This window comes from Vulpes vulpes, chromosome 14 (genome assembly GCF_048418805.1).
Source record: "Vulpes vulpes isolate BD-2025 chromosome 14, VulVul3, whole genome shotgun sequence".
Lineage (NCBI taxonomy): Eukaryota > Metazoa > Chordata > Mammalia > Carnivora > Canidae > Vulpes > Vulpes vulpes.
Window position 1 is genome coordinate 102296532 of NC_132793.1, and position 14241 is coordinate 102310772.

The following is a 14241-nucleotide window of genomic DNA, read 5'->3' on the forward strand; positions in this document are numbered from 1 at the left end:
TGTATATTCTGGTTCATGATGTAACTTTTTTTTTTCTTACTAGGGACTACAAAATGTATTTTTAAAATACTATTTAAATGTAGTAACATCTAACTTTGATTTATGAACACCAAATTTTATCTTTTAATACTTCAATGAATAGGTTATTATGATGTGGTTCTTAGTCACTTATAAATATGAAAACCTAAGGAATTGTCATTTGCTTGTAAGGACAAAATGCCTCTTTTTTGGATCTGCTTTATCGTTGCACATCAAGAGACACCCCCCACCCCCACCCCCAAGGCTCCATTGGAGTTACCGCACTTCAGAAGAGGCTTCAGAAGTGGTCAGGTCTGGCAGCCAGAATGCCCTCAGGTTTCCGTTTAATCTTTGCCTATCGGTTTCCCTAACAAGTTGCAAACAGATGTGAAATGAAAAGAGCATACTTCTCTTTGCAGATGATCAGGAAATATTTAAGGATCTGGAGGCTGAAGAATGAGCCACAGCAGAGAGAAAGCTAGCCGTCTCTGAGGAAGGTGGTGTTTGAAGTAAAACAGTCTCAGGAGAGGTGTCCCACATCAGTATTGAAACCAAAATGAAAAATTGAGATTGGGGTTTGCTAAAATGATCTGCCCTCTTCTCTTTCCTCCCTGTAGTTATTTCTACCCTTTCAAAGAAATGTGTAGAGATGACTAAGCAGTGGCATTCACTGTCATCTTATAAAACATTGTATCCCACAGCACCTTTTGTGGAATAGTGTCATAAAAAGACTGAAATTTTACTCACATATCTTAGAAAATTTACATAATTCCATGTTTTTATTTCTTTTTTTTCCATGTTTTTATTTCTTAATGTGAAAATTATACATGTTCACTCTAGAAAACACAAATAAGCAAAAGTAAAATAAAAATTATCTGCTATTTTACGCTTAGAGGAAATCACTGATTTTTGTTTGATCTTTCCTGTCATTTTTCTGAGGATATAGCTATACATTAAACAACAACAAATGGTGGGCTTTTACATAAAGTACATTTTTCTGAAATCTGCTTTTAAAATTGACATTCCATGTCAATTACCATACTGCACTACTGGAAACACTTCATACTATTACATTTTATGGGGGTAGTATTTAACCACTTGCTGACATTTGTCTGTTATAAATAATGTTGTGGTGAACATCCATACAACTAAATCTTCTTATTCCCACAACGTGAGAATTCTTATATTGTTCCTAAGTTAATAAAATTTTTTTGAGTATGTAATATATGCAAGTGGTACAAAATAGCATGATTTTTCTTTAGATGTACATGTAAGTTGAACTGCTGAATCAAAGAATGTGAATGTTTAAAAAATTGTATCTGGCCTGCTAAATTGTCCTTTACAAATGTACCAGTTTATACTACTCCCGGAAGTGTTATCTGTTCCTACTATTTGACAGTGTGACCGGGTAAAAACTCATTCCTTGTTTGCTTTTAATTGTGTGATTTATTTGGGTTGTAACCTCCTTTTAGCCTCTTTGCCTTAAAATCCTGCCTCTGCCTTTCAAAGCCCATCTCAGATCCCATCTCCTACCTGATCCTCCCTTACACCTGCCAGCACAGCAGAGGCTTCCCTTCTACTCTCTTGGGGATTTGCTTCGTCCTTTTCAATCAACTGTAGTTATCGTGAGAGCATTAAGCACAATCTTATTTTTAATCTTCTTTTGCATGCGGCTTATTTCAGTGCACATCCTTAAGACTTGTAAATACAGAGTTAAATTTAGTCCACAAAAAAGGACTGATGATGGCAAAAAGTAGTCTTTGAGGAGAGGGATGTAAGGAATAAAAAAAAAATACTCATCAAACTGACGACCATGCAGAAGTCTCTGGAGAGCATATAATTTTGGCAATTCGTTTAGGCAGCCCAGCCTTGAAATTTTTTGTTAATAATAACTGACATATTTTGTCACTTTTCTTATTTTAACCATAGGTAGTAGGATCCCCTCCAGCCAGAATTTTTTAATGACCCAAGTTTCCATTAAAAGTTATTTTCTCAAATTAATGTTGGCTATAGTCAGAAACTGACATTTCCTATTTTTACTGTCTTTCCCTTCTTCTATAATGTATTTGCTTCAGACTCCATCAGAGCTATTCTGGCCTCATGGATCTTTTTTTCTTTTTTCTTTTTTTTTTTTAATTTCTTTAAACTTTGGAGCATCATTCACAAATTAGCAGAGATAATTTTTTTTTAAACCAAAGGTTCTTTTCTGTACTTATTCTTTACATTTTGCCTTCTATCCTTCATCTTCTCCCAAATATACAGCATTTTATTTCCATTTCTTTCTTTTTTTCCTCCACTCGAATTGTTCTGGTGATGCTGAGTAAAATTATGAGAAGGTACAATGGTAAAACAGTCTGTAAAATTGGTGATAGAAACATTTTTCTCTTGCCAGACTCTGCTTCACAGGATCCCTGCCAGGCCCGAGCCCAGGGCCTTTCTTTGAAGCTGCACAGGCCGTCTTAGTGCATCCCTGAGTGCTGGGCTGTGTCAGGTATGGCCTTCCAGCTACAGCCAACAGCTTCCACAGCTGGAATCTGCTTTCCCCACACAGGTCTGGAGGAGAGGGGTACCAGGTGACCAAGTCCGAAGCCCTGGGTCAGCCACCTGTTGCCTTTACATGCAAGGCAGCAGCCCTGGCCTCAGTGTCTCACCCGAGGTGGTCTAGGGGAGGAAGAGGTTTGTCTCAAGCCCCCCACCCCGGCTGCATCCCCTGGGGTCCCAGGGCTGGGGGTCTGCATGCCGTGTCCCCCTCACACAGGGCTGTGTCCCCACCCTCCCCCAGCCCTGCTGCTGCCAGGATAGAGGTGGAGAAGGACGAGGCTGTGGAGAACTCAGCCTGCAGGCTGGCACTGGTGTAGTTCCCTCTCCCGCTGAGCTTGTGCCCCTGTGACCTCCGAGGACCAGCTTTCATTCTGCTCCTTGGAGTCCTCACCACCTTTTCTTCTCTCCTCTCTCACCTGGTGGCCTAGAGTTGGCTGAGGATGGCTGTGTGGACTCCACCTGAAGCCTGTCATCCTGTGGATGATCTTCAGGGCCTCGTGGTGTCTGGCCCAGGGGCCTCGCAGTATCCTTCCTGTTCACTGTGTCCCCGAGCCAGCCTGGGTTCCTTCTGTGGCCAGAGCCACCCACTCCGGTGCTGGCCCTGATCAGATCTGCCTGTGGAATCCATTTACGGTTTTCACCTGGTAGTTGTGCCCGGGCACGAGTGCTCACCTAACTGCAGCGCTGCTGGTTGCTCGGGCCTCTGCCATCTGATCTTAGTCCCTCTGCTGCCTCCTCTGCTATGGAATCTTCCATCTCAATCCCACTTAGCCATTGAGTGTTCCTGACTGCCCCTTGCCCCCTTCTTACCTGGCACAGCCCTGCATTTCCTTCCAGACTTGTTTCAGCAGGTGTCCCTCTTCTGAAAACTGGTGACCACCCCCACACCTGCCAGGTGGAGTTAATCAGTCACTTCGCACTCACACTCTGTACAAGCATTTGTTGTTAAACATTCACAAAGTGTTGTAATTATTTGTTTATATTTTTCTATCCTTCTATATTTAGCATCTGGGAGATAGGATCCATACTTTTATTTCTAGAACTTCAGCATATGGTATACATTTAGTGCCTAAAAAGTACCCCTTAAATATTTGTTGAAGTGAAGGAATGGATGACAATTTCATATCCATACCTGCCAATTGGATAGCTACCTCATGTCTTCCTTGCAAAAGGAAATCTTGTATATTAGAAGATTATAAATGATGACATATTATTACCTACACCTGAACATGATAGTGCATTACAGTTCTTACCTGGAGACTATAATGAGGCTCAGTGTGAAGTGTCTCCCCAAAGGCCATATATTGAGAGGCAGAGCTGGGGCTAGACTTCTATCTTTGTGTCTCACGTATCTTGTCTTTCAGTTTCTGTAACACAGTCTTGCCAGATGGATGAGAAGAGGGTTATAATTAGCCCCATCCATGTGGCTGTCCGAGATTCTGTGTTAGCCTTCCTCTTCTGTTGCTTCTGCTCACACAGACCTTTCTGTGCGTCTCCACTTGTCCAAGTCCTGCCTGCCTTTCCAGACCCAGCCTGATTCCTGCCTTTCTGCCTGTCTTGGTCAAAATCACTGTCCCTTTTTCTGAGTTTCCATAGCTGTTAAGCATACGAGGCAGTATAGTGCAGAGACAAGCATGGGCCTTAGGGGTCTAGATACCCACACCCTCACTTCCTAGTGATGTCACTGACCAGTAGGTTAACCTTGCTGAGCTGCTGTTGCCCAATTATGAATGATAACAGTTCCTACTTTATAGGATTGATGGAAAGTTTAGATGCTGTTTTAGTACATAGGAAACATCCAAATGCTACATGCTACTGTTGTTGGTAATGGCTTGATTACTATGAATAAATCACTGGTTTCTGGCCTTCTCTTGTGCACTTCTCGTCCCTGACTGCTTATTGAATCCATTGTTAAGCCAGTTTTATAGGGGGCATATCCTAACTTAAGGGCTATATTCAAACATTTGTTGGAATGTTTTTGTGAATAACATTCACGTATAGCCTGTTCCGTGGCACATGCCAGTACATAGCCATCTGGAGGTTGCTCATTTGTGTAGGGGATATTTCATTGAAAAAGTTGTTTCTGTGTCTGCTGAGAGAAAGAACAGAATGTTTTCTGTCTTCACAGCTACAACCAGCTTTGAGTTTCAGTGTTTGTATAGTTCTAAGTCTCTATTAATTAAGGAAATGGATTAGAAAAGACAGTTTAGTGAAAACTCATATACTGCAGGCAATTTGCACATGATTCCTTGTTTGATGCCCTAGTACAAGCTCACCTCTAGTTATAAGAGGAGCAGTCTGTAATTCTCCTCAGTCTTCCTGATTTAATAACCTGTAGAGATTGTTCGTCCTTGGTATAAGACTTGTTGTTTGGATTTTCTCTGTCTTGTAAATGAGAAACCAGGAAAATACAGTGTATTTATTATACAGGGAACAAAGGTCATGGAAAACCTAACTTTTCAAGAGAACCCTTAGTTACCTAGTTTTTACAGACCTAGGCCTGCTTGTTTTATTTCTAAAGGCCTGTGGAATAAACCCCTCATTTTCTCTGATTTACAAGGAAACATTTTAAAATGTGGAAAATTTGATCTTGAGGGGGCATGACTTCTGGTTTATGGGATTGTTTATTTTAAAGTTTAAACACTACAGTGCCTCATGATACTCTTAGTTAAAAGGTTCATTGTGAATATAATGTCGCTATTAAAATTATATTTTAGATCTGTATTTCCAAGAAAATACTCAGTTTTAAGTGGGGGGGAGGAGCACAGGATAAGGTAGATTTATATGTATCAGGATATGTGTGTCTGTGTTAACAGGGATTTTTTTTAGACTGATGAGATTTCAGGTAAAACCTTTTTATTTTATTTTTTCTCTGTACCCTTTCTGTATTGTCTGGATTTTGGAGTGCCATGTGTTACTTTATAATCAAAGAAATTTTAAAGCTATTTTCTTTTTGGAGGGAAAAAAAGTAGAACTTAAGATTTGAACATGCTAAAAGTCCTCCTTTCTCTGTCCTTTCCTGGAATCATCCCTGGAAACTAGGAGAAGAAGAAACAGAAATAAAGACACTGTCTTTGAAGAAATTAGATGTGTGGTACCACAAGCCAGAAAAGGAATGGAAAGAGTCTTTGAAAGATTGACCAGGAGTGCAAGAGGAAGTGGACAGAAGACACAGCCATAGATCTGAGGAAAAAAAAAAAAAAAAAAACAGCGTGTAGCAAATAAAGTTTTCCAAGATGGGAAATACACCATGGGTTTCAAAGCCAAAATGTTTTGTTTGAATGGAAAGGTGTACACAGACTGGTGGCAGAAACTGCACCAGATCCAGTTTGATTTTAAGGTACAGAGGAGGTTGGAGATTGAATGAGGATTTACACAAGTAACGTATGTAGGGAGCAGCCTGATCTGTGATGGTGGGAAGGAGAGTGCTAAGGCCCTGCAGCTGCCTGTCCCTTTTGGTTAAGGACAGAGAGAAGCTAAAGAACACCTTCCCACACCTTATATGCACATATATACAGTCCTGCCAGAAAAAGAAAGCAGTCCCCTATTCCCCTGAATATGGCTCCAGCCATCCTTCCAGATCAATCTTCAAGTAACTGGTCTAGGAAAAACTGCCTTCAAGAATGAATGAGTGATCAAAGAATGGACCAGTTTAGGGCCTAGTCAAACGTAATTACAAGAAAAAATGATAAAGGAAACATGAAAAAAAAAATGGTGAATAACACTCACTAGAAAAACACTGACACAAAACAAATGAAAATTATGACTAAATATTTCACAAATTGAAAAAATGTCAATCCACCTATATAAAGAACTAGAGCACAAAAAAAGAAATACAGAAGCTTAGGGAAGAACTGACAAGCCAATAGGAAAAGAAACTTGAGTCCAGGAAAGACAGTGAAGAAAAAGAAGAAGAAAACCATCAAAGCCAGGGAGGCAATGTTGAAAATGATGTAAGACAGCAATATAGAAAACAGGAATGGAGTAGGTGAGCTAAGTGAAATAGAAATGGTGACGAAGAGTTAGGGAGTGAATGGCAGATGCAAATGAAGGGTACAAAAATTGCCTGAGGCAGGGAACAGAAATGTGAAGGGCTTTTTTTGTTGTTGATATTTTTTTTTAATTTGAGAAAGAGAGAGCCCAGGCATAAGTTGGGGGAGGGGCAGAGGGAGAGGGAGAAGCAGACTCCCCACTGAGCAGGGAACCCAATGACGCAGGGGCTGGATCCCAGGACCCTAGGATCATGACCTGAGCTGAGGGCAGATGCTTAACTGACTGAGCCACCCAGGCGCCCCTTGCTGCTGATTTTTAAAAGGTTTATTTATTTTAGAGAGAGTGTTGGTGGGGGGGTTGGGGAGAGGCAGAAGGAGAGGGAAAGAGAATTTCAAGTAGACTCCCTACTGAGCAGGGTGACTGGGGGAGGGGGGCAGCTTTTTTTTTTTTTAATTTATCCAGATTCAGCTTTATTCTGAATTAACCATCTATCAAGGATACATGTCAAAAGAGTAGAAAAAGATGAAGGAGCCAATCAAAAAAAAGTTCCCTGGCAAGTGGGAGGGACAGCATATGGTTAGGAGCCCTGTTTAGGGAAGGAAATGTTGTCCAGGTCATGGATGCCATTTTTGTCAATGATTCGAACACTGAAGGTTGGCAGGTTCAGGATGAAGCGTTTCTGGAGCTCCTCCAGACATTTCCTAAGGAGCTCCACGGCCCTCTCCCAAGAGATGGTTGGTGTGTAGTATCGGTCCAGGATACTGAGAGTCAGGAAAGCACCATAGCCATGGGCTGCAAAAGGGGTCTTGGCCAAGGCTGCCAAGTAGTCCGTGTAGTAGAGCGCTGGACCCTCATGCTCATCGTAGCCAGCCAGGAGGAGGTTGACATGATACGGGGTCCGACTCCAAAGACAGTCAGCCAAGTTTTGGCGCGTGAAATTAGCTGCTGCTGTGGGAGACAATTCGTAACCATTTCGCATCTTATAAAGTTGCACATTGCTCAGGACCCTGAGATCATGACCTGAGCTGAAATAGGAGTAGGCCGCTTAACCAACTGAGCTACTCGGGTGCCCAGAAATGTGAAGTTTGGGGCTGCAAATGTAAAGAATTATTTGGGCAGCTAGGCCGAAAGATCAACTCACATGTGAGAGGGGAGATTGTGGCTGCTTCATCTCCTCATCAACACGAGGGAACACTGACAGAATCCTTCAGAAGAGTGAGTATGATCCAGGGATTTTATATTCAGCAAAATTGTTTTTAAAAAGAAGACGAGTTTTTTTAACAGAAGATATTGAGAAGATTGTTCCCACGAATCCTTCCTGAGGAATCTAGTCAAAAATAAACTTCAGTCCCTCAAAAGATCACTAGAGAAACTACAGCAAAAGAACTGGTGATGAGCACAGAGTCTGTTTAATTGTAGGTTATTAAAACAAATATGAAGAGTAGTGCAATAGAACAGAATGTAAAGGTTATGTAACCTGACAGTGGGAAATTATCTAACCAGCTAGATTTGGGTGGTAAGTAAAAATATTCTTCCCTTATCTTTAATAGCTAGGATTCAAAGAGCATCATGTAGAACTAACAGATAAGCTAATAGAGGTGTAAGTATATTTAGAAGTACAAAGCTAGACAGGAAAAGAGGATATAATGGGCTAAACTAGTGTTGTGGAGGGATGGTGTGGGAGAAGAAAATACCTTAATTCCATCATTCCTTATAGGGGATTAAGTAGAAATTACCAAAGGAAAGGTTTATAAATATTAATAAAAGTAATCACTAGATAAAAATATAAACCATCTTAAATATCAAAATACACCAAAGGAAAACAGTCGTTTAAAAGAGCAACAGGGCAGCCCCGGTGCCTTAGCCGTTTAGCGCCGCTTTCAGCCCGGGCGTGATCCTGGAGACCTGGGATTGAGTCCCACGTCAGGCTCCCTGCATGGAGCCCGCTTCTCCCTCTGCCTGTGTCTCTGCCCCCCCCCCTCTCTCTCTCTCTCTCTCTGTGTGTCTCTCATGAATGAATGAATGAATAAATAAATAAATCTTAAAAAAAAGGCAACAAAAATAATTGATAGAACTAAGGTCAATATCTGTTCTATCAATAAATATAAATGGGAATTGGAGGTCACAAGATGGCATCCAGAAGCTTGGTCATCAGGAAGTCAAACCACTTATTCCACTAATACAGGTCCCTATAACAGAAGAGGCAACTTAATGTTCAAGAGCATTGAAGTCACAGAAATACTATCTCACTTCTGGTTATTCACTTTATACTATTTGTTTCCACTCAGCCAGCTACAATGAAGTGTTGGTTTAAGGTGATTATCTTCTTTCCTTTGAAGAAATTAAAAATCCCAAACTAATAGATGAGTGAAATTTTAAAAAAGAAAAGGCTACATTGTTACTTAACTTGAATACTATGTGGGAGGTTTTGGTGAAGTTCTATTTTTTTTTTTTTTTTTTTTTTTTTTTTGGTGGTGAAGTCCTTACAACCTACCACTGGGCTGGGGTGCTTGGATGGCTCATGGCTCAGCTGGTTGAGCATCTGACTCTTGCTTTCAGCTTCTGTCATGGTGTTGGGGTCCACACTCAATGCTGAGTCAGCTGGAGATTCTTTCTTTCTCCCTCTGCCCCTCCCCCTGCTTGTGTATACTCTCTCACTCTCAAATAAAACCTTAAAAAAAAAAAAAACCTTAAAAAAAAAAAAGCTATCACTGAGGACCAGGAAAATATGATATTTTGTTTTTGGAAGCTCCTGAAATCTAAACAGGCTCTCATCCTGAAGTGTTAAAATATTTAGTCCTTTCATGTGTGTGCAGTGGCATTCTTTGTTTCACCAGCAGAACCAAAGCCTTATTTACTATTTAATCCATGGTTTCATAAAAATTAATGTGTGTATATAACAGATGGCAGTGTACATGAGGATTCTAGTTTAAATGGCATTTAGTAGTCTTTAATACCACCCTCTCAAATCTTCAACTTGACTCTCCAAGGTTGAAAACTCAACAGTGCTGAAAGTAGGCCTAGTAGACTACTTAGTACTAGAGTTCATAGAACTGGCTGAGGGTGCTGGATTGAACAACAAACGTGCAATGCAGGAGGAATATCAGCCCTGTCAACTTGCAAGAAGATCGGAAGATCTGTTACTTTCCTCGTGGTCTACCTCCTGTTCACCTTGGTGGCCACCCAGACTCCTCTGCTTTTCACAGCAGTCCTTTTCTTCCTCCTGCTTCCCATTGGCTCTTCATTCTGTATCCATTCAGAGGCTCCTTCTCTTGACACACATCTGAACAGTGAATGAGGATGCTTTCTTCAAAATTGCCTGTAAGTAAAATGGAGGCTCAGACAGGAAGCACCCCAGACATTAGAGGACAAAGGGCTCGTGTCATCCACACAGAGCCACGTCACCTGAAAGCACAGTGGACTTGAACGTGAATATACCAACCTTCCCTCCCACTAAGCAACTCAGAGCAGAGCTGTGAGCACAACTTGGCTTTGGGCAGATGCCAGATCTAGGTAGAATGTTGATATAGGGTCATTCTCAAAAGCTTCCTGCCTAAGATGTTAGCTGACCAGGCTGAGGGGACCCCTGCACTAAAGGCTGTGCCGTATGCACTGGGGTGGAAGATAAGGGAGGATTGGGGAAAACCAGCTGGAAGAGAGGCACTGCCCATCTAAAGCAGTTGCAGGGCTAAGGACACAGAAGGAGAATCTCCAAAGAACCCACGAAAATGTTCTGAAAGAGAAAAGCTTTAAAAATCCATCAGCCTCCAACAGTGAGAGATCATGTAATGGTACCAGGCAAGTGAGAATTTACTTCTCTCTGGCCCTTTCCTACGCTCCCTGCTCCCTGCCTCAAACAGCAGCTAGCAGGTGGGGGAGGAAGTGAGGGAGAGAGAGGCAGCCACCCCCCTTTCTCCAGAGGCATGCTGCCCCTGCAACCAGCCCTTGCTGGTGGAGAGAAGTCTTCAGATGAAAACTGAAGTGCTGTTAAGATATTAGACAAATTGCTTTCTTTTTAAAGTAAACGCTTTTTGAAAGTTAATGCAGAAATCCTAAGTGTACAACTTGATGAATTCTTGTAAATGTAACCAGCACACAGATCCTGGAAAATAGAACATTCCAGGACCCTATAAGGCCTCCTTGTGTTCTCTCTGCCACCCCCTACCCCCCACAAACATTACTATAGTTTTGCCTAATTTGATCTCTATGTAAATGAAGTAGATTAATCATTTTAATGACTTAATTAAAGCTGTTTGTGTGACTTAAAGAGTGTACCAGGTTGAATAGTGTCCTCCCAAAATTAATGTCTCTTGGAACCTCAGAATGGGACCTTATTTGGAAATAGTCTTTGCAGATGGAATCCGTTCAGATGAGGTCATACTGGATTAGTCTGGGCTCTTGATCCAATGACGAGCGTCCTTCTAAGAAGTCCATGTGACAACAGGTAGAATTTGGGGTGATGCAGCTGCAAGCCAAGGACTGCCGGAGATTTCTGGCAACCATCAGGAGCTAGGAGAGAGTGTGAAGCAGCTAGGAGAGCTGCTTTCTCCCTCAGAGCCTCTGGAATGAATCAGCCCGCCTCCACCTTGATTTTGGACCTTTAGTCTCCTGAACTGTGAGGTAATAACTTTGTGTGTTTTAAGCCACCTGGGTTGTGGTCATTTGTTATGGCAGCCTTCAGAAACTAACAAAATGTAATTCTGGGGGCTTTGTGTTAAGAAAGAATGGACAGATATTTTATGACTTTTGTCTTAAGCATGGAGGAAGCGCTATTTCCATTAAACAGGTTTAAAGTGGGAAAATGACTTAAAAATCACTTTTTTTGGTTACCCTGCAAGAAGAGTCCTGCATATTCAACCTTCCAATTATGGAAGGAAACTGTTGGCTTACTAGAATATCAGAATCTTATGTGTACAGCAGGGCAATGGAGGCAAAACCTTGCCCAGATTTATTTCATGCACTGTCTTTTACTACCAAGTTCCTTTACTGAGTCAGATGTCCCCAGGCACATAAACCTCTGGGAGTGGATTCTGCTGGGAAGCGCTTCAGTGATTCTTTTTTTTTTTTTTAATAATAATAAATTTATTTTTTATTGGTGTTCAATTTGCCAACATACAGAATAACACCCAGTGCTCATCCCGTCAAGTGCCCCCCTCAGTACCCGTCACCCATTCACCCCCACCCCCCACCCTCTTCCCCTTCCACCACCCCTAGTTCGTTTCCCAGAGTTAGGCGTCTTTATGTTCTGTCTCCCTTTCTGATATTTCCCACACATTTCTTCTCCCTTCCCTTATATTCCCTTTCACTATTTTTTTTTTTATTTATTTATGATAGTCACACAGAGAGAGAGAGAGAGAGAGAGAGAGAGAGAGAGAGAGAGAGGCAGAGACATAGGCAGAGGGAAAAGCAGGCTCCATGCACTGGGAGCCTGACGTGGGATTCGATCCCGGGTCTCCAGGATCGCGCCCTGGTCCAAAGGCAGGCGCTAAACCGCTGCGTCACCCAGGGATCCCCTTCCCTTTCACTATTATTTATATTCCCCAAATGAATGAGAACATATAATGTTTGTCCTTCTCTGATTGACTTATTTCACTCAGCATAATACCCTCCAGTTCCATCCACGTTGAAGCAAATGGTGGGTATTTGTCATTTCTAATGGCTGAGTAATATTCCATTGTATACATAAACCACATCTTCTTTATCCATTCATCTTTCGATGGACACTGAGGCTTCAGTGATTCTTGATGGGGGCCCTGTCCTTAGACCCACCACAGTTCAGATGCCCCCAAGTGATTGCCCTGCCTCCGAGTTAATAGAGCTAATCAAAGCTTAGAGGTGATAAACACAAAACCACATATTCAGACTTCTTGTTGCCCCTGCTACCAGTCTTTCTTCAGGCATATGATTTGGTAGATTCAGCTAGCTCTGCAGACCTGCCCTGCACCGTCGTTCTCTTGAGGGGTTTTCAGTATGCTGGGAATCTGTGTGTCCCGGAAACTATTTAGGGGAAATTAACATGTAATAAGTGAAACCAGCCACTTGCAGAAGTGGTCTGCCCTCATTTCATTTTCTGAGTGTAATTAGAATTTCATGTTTTAGATTTATTTCTTATTACTACTGTGTATGTTTGAGAGTTTTTCCATTCTAATAAGTCTTTTTATTGGGAAAATTTCTTACACTATTAAATCAGCATGATATTGAGGTTTCCTTTAGCTTAATATGTAAAGACATTTTGAGGGTGTATAGATATACATCCAAAATGTATTAATCTTTACATTTTTTGCTTTTTTTATTTGTCATACAGATTTTTCTACAAAATCACATAGTCATAGCCTGACATTTTTATATGAAAATTATGTCTTTGGTTGAACTAGAAGGCTCGTTTCCTGTTTTTTTGTGCATCATGCTTTATTTTCAGGTTCAGTTATGTATGCTCAAAATCAATACTGTTTTTCACTTCTAGTTATATGTTATAATTTAAATGGAAAACAGGTTTTTTTTAAAAAGGAGGTCAGGCACTTTCTATGATAGCTAAAGAAAATGTGGTTGAAAACAGCAATTGATTTAGGGTGCTAAAATGTTCAGAGAAGCAACAAAGCAAGAAGCTAATCAAACAACTTTGAAAATTTGGCTTATTAAGAATATACTCAACTGTAACAAAATTAAAGATTATATCATTTCTGTGGAGACCTTTGAGAATGAATTAGAATATCCATTCGGCTGGAGAGGATTTCACAGTGAATTAGAAAAAGAACAGAATGATTTATAATATAAGCCAATCAGGAAATGTAGTCATTCTTCATTTTACTCTATCATGTGGGATTTGTTTATTCTTTCTTCTTGGATATTTCCTTTAGGAACATTTATTATCAAAACATGAGGAAATGTTGGGGATTTCAATTATTCAGTAATTATTCAGTAGTTACTAAGCACTGTATTTGTTTAGGTTCCAATTTTATGAAAGTGAATAGAACTCAAGCTCAGCCTGGCAGAGGAAGTAAGGGAATGAAATTCCACTGTGATGAAAATAAGCCCAGGATAACTTTGGGAACACATAGGCTTGGCCCCTCATCCAAATGGAGGTTGGGGCCACAGGCATAGCATGTTTGAGTTTTGAAATATGAGGAAGAATTAGGGGAGAAGAGGAAGAAAGCAGGACTGTGCCATGCTCAGTGAGCCACAAGGATGGCATAGTAGTAAGAGACTCAGGCTCTCAGGAAGTCCTGAGTTGTTAGGGCCGTTGAAGCTTAGGCTTCAAACACTGTAGGAACCTTGAATGCCACGTCAGAGTCCAGGCTTTGTCCAGGGCAGTGTGATCCCCTGAAGGATTTTATATGTACTTGATTTATGCATCATACATTCCACTTCCTTTTGAAACTTAACATTCTGATGTTTTTGTGACTTTGGATTAATAACTGCAAGTGTTCCTCCCTCTCCCACCCCCCACAGTCTACAGTTTATCTGTTGAATTCAGGTAGTAGTGACAGAAGGTAGACAGAATTGACTTTCGTCTTGTTGTTTAGTTAATAATACAAGAGAATGGTTAAGTGTAATAGTTGTGAAGTGAGCAGAAAGATACTTTGAAATGTTTTATGTTCTTTATGGTCAATATTTTTGTACATCCTGTAGAAAGATGTCATTCTCTATATATTTTCAGGCACTTGTGAAATTTTCGGGTGTCTGAATTCC

At 41.0% G+C, this 14241-nt stretch overlaps 1 protein-coding gene and 1 pseudogene across 6 annotated transcripts in view; one reads left to right on the forward strand and one right to left on the reverse strand.

Annotated features, from left to right (window-relative positions):
- Nucleotides 1–14241, forward strand: part of PDE8A (phosphodiesterase 8A) — a 154152-nt gene that overhangs the window by 43944 nt on the left and 95967 nt on the right. The window lies entirely within an intron of this gene.
- LOC140595474 (proteasome subunit beta type-2 pseudogene) lies at nucleotides 5868–9250 on the reverse strand (annotated as a pseudogene).